This window comes from Coccinella septempunctata, chromosome 5, assembly GCF_907165205.1.
Source record: "Coccinella septempunctata chromosome 5, icCocSept1.1, whole genome shotgun sequence".
NCBI lineage: Eukaryota > Metazoa > Arthropoda > Insecta > Coleoptera > Coccinellidae > Coccinella > Coccinella septempunctata.
This window is the reverse complement of record NC_058193.1, coordinates 27,099,445-27,102,609: the sequence shown is the minus strand read 5'-3', so window position 1 is coordinate 27,102,609 and position 3,165 is coordinate 27,099,445.

Below are 3,165 nucleotides of genomic sequence, written 5' to 3'. Positions count from 1 at the left end.
AAAAAATTGAGATAGTTACTATTTCTGGGTGTATATCGAGTTCCACTACTCATTTACTACGATACGTTTTCTATGGTAACATTTAATATATGAAATGATTCCCTTATCTCATCTTTCGAATAAGTTGATTACTTGAAAACAACAGAAAGATGAAGAAATGGGAGCAGTTTTTCCCCCAACCTTCATGCCTCCACCTGTCAATTAATAGAATTTCTACCCTCCAAGCAAGCCATGAGGGTCCACGTGCAATACATCGTCCCTTCAACAACAATTCCACCAGTAAGCGACGTGTAAAGTAAATCTTTATATCAACTGCAGACAGTCAGTCGTTGAAATAACCTGCACTCACTTTCAGATGCCACTTGAAAGATTCATCGATATTTACTCTCTGGAGGTCCCCAGACTCGTGCTATCTATGAAGGACGAAGGGGACTCCTTATTCTCTATAAATAAAGCAGACGTGAATCTTCTGAACGTAGAAAATAGACCTTCGGCGACATTTTTCGTACAAACCATGATATGACGCGTAGCCGACCCTTTTTCTTTTATTTATAGTCATCAGGAAAGAGGGTCTCGCAGTCGGTATTTCATTTATGATACATGCAGTTCAACTTCTCCGTATATGAAGAGAAGTCAAGAGAACAAAACGAAATATTCTATTGATCGGATTGCAAAAAAATTAATGCACCATGTGATATCAAGAAATGGATACACAAGGGTGGTAGCCCCTCAAGAATCTTGAATGGCAAGAGAAATCGACTTTCTTTAGGCATCAAAGTATTAACAATAATAACAAACTTCTTCAGAAAACAACACAATAATGTTTGCATGTAATGACTTAACACACAACATAATATCACAGAATGTTGGCCCAAATGTTGAACAATACCATTCAATTCATGAAAACTTCGCATGAAAGTTCTAAAAAAGGATCAAAACCGAGAAAGCCTTAATAATAGACAGTGCAGCATTTTCCTTCTTTTTTTTAGTTGCACCTATTGATTAGGACGATTAGGTCATATTTAGGAGCTTTCATTTATCTACAGTTAGCCTATTTTTCGTGTTATACAATATCTTATATGTAATCTTGTATCAATTTTCTACAGCCCTGAGAAAGGTTTTCAAATACATCGAAATGTGGGTGTTTTATCAATTTGATTGTTCAAATTTTGGCTCTATCGCTATGGAAAAGTTTTTCATTGCCAAAAAGTTTTCAGCATATTAATGTATATAATTACCAAACCTTCATAATGATATACAGGGTGTCCGGCCACTATATGACTCTTTCTCACTTGTGAATCAAGTATATGAATACGGAGTCAGGAATGCTTTAATCGAGACAATGTTAATACATGGATGGGTGTCCATTTGGCCACCCTATATGAGACTATTAAGCCTTTCATCATTGTGATATATGCTGATGCACAATTCTCTGCTTCTGAATCCGTCTGATATATGGGATTTCAATACCACCTACCCTTGATTAGTTTCCGAACCTCTCACACTGTATAATTTCACTGCCAATTAAATGGGGTGCTGAAACCCCGCTTCGAAGCTTCACTTGGGGTATAAGCTAAATTTATATTTTATTCCCAACATCCCTTGCTGGAGTAATTTATCTTGATCACCCTCCAATATTTATTGAGTAAACTAAAGCCACTTGATTGGAATTTGATTGCGGTAACTGCATAACTAATAGGATTTTGAAGATAATTTAATCAGTTTATAGAAGTCAATTTCCCATTTGAATGGCCAATCGTAAAACTCTTTGATACAGACCAAAGTTTCCAAAAAATCACTGAGTATCTCTTGTAAGAGAAATGAAATGGTTTGTCTTCTGTCTTTACTAGTCCTTGGTGAAAGCGCTGTTGATTGAAAATTGGAGGATCTTTTCAAGCCAGACTGAACTATCAAACTCTATTGGTATCTTCTGGTTCTGTTGTAAGGCAAGAAACTAACAAAAATAATTTTTGCTCGAAGTTTTTTTGTAGTAGATGCAGATTTCATTCATTCAATTTGTTATTATATAACCCCAATTCCTTTCTTGTTAAATTTTTTCAAGTTAGAGCTAAAGGGTTGATGTGATGTTCCTTCTGTAAATAGAGCCTTAATATTTTGAAATTTTCTTCACAAAATTCATACACATAGCAGAAGCTAAGGGTGCCGTTTTTCAAGAAAAACCAATCTAATTGTCTAAATTGTGCTCCCCCTCTTCTGAGTCAATTGAAAATCCCTCCAAACCTCCGCCAATGGGCGTTTTATCAGAGAGCTGATTATAAATTATCAACAGTGGTGGGGAACTTCCGTTCTCATGTCTAAATTATTGAATAATTATATTAATTGCATATTATCTGTATTTTAAACATTATAATATTTCATCATTGGTTAATATCTCCGTGTGTTTATGAGACCGGTCCCATGTACCCATATATTAGTCTTTTTTTAATAGTCTAGCGTTCCACTGGAAGGTGGTTTATATGGAGTTTTTAACTACGTTTGAAGTTTTAAGAAGACACCAAAAGTTTCCCTTACCTTTAAAGTTATATAGTTGCCACACAGTTGCCTTTATGAGGCTCATGAGGTAACAGTCATTGATTGATCAGACTCGTTTCCAAAAAGTATGATCCAATGATGCTGATGCGATATTGATATTAGTATGGCTTGTTTTTGGAGGACCAATATGTTTACCGTCCTCAACTCATCAAGTCTCCCTCAATTTTTTATGGTTGACTAAATTAAAATAGTATTTTGACTATATTCTGTGGAAAATTTTCAAAAAAAAAATCATAATTTAGAGTTACAGTTCATAATTAAACCGCGTTTTTGAGTCAGATGCGAAATTGTTGGTTTTGAATTACTGCTCAAATGATGAAAACACAACTTGCGTTAATTATGGGAAACCCTTCAAAACCCTTCAACAAATACGAGCAGAAAAAAAGATTTTTGAATAGAACTATCATACTTTCAAAACAGTGACATATTTTCATCTGAAAAAGAGGTTCGAATATGCTTAATCACTCAGACTATTGATTAGGATATATACCATGCTTGAGAATTCGGATGTTTTGACAAAAATAAAATATACTTGTCCCAATTCACCCACCGATTTGGGAGGCTTGGGGCACAAGTTAAAATCTATTGATTTCTCAATTCTCAAATGAAATA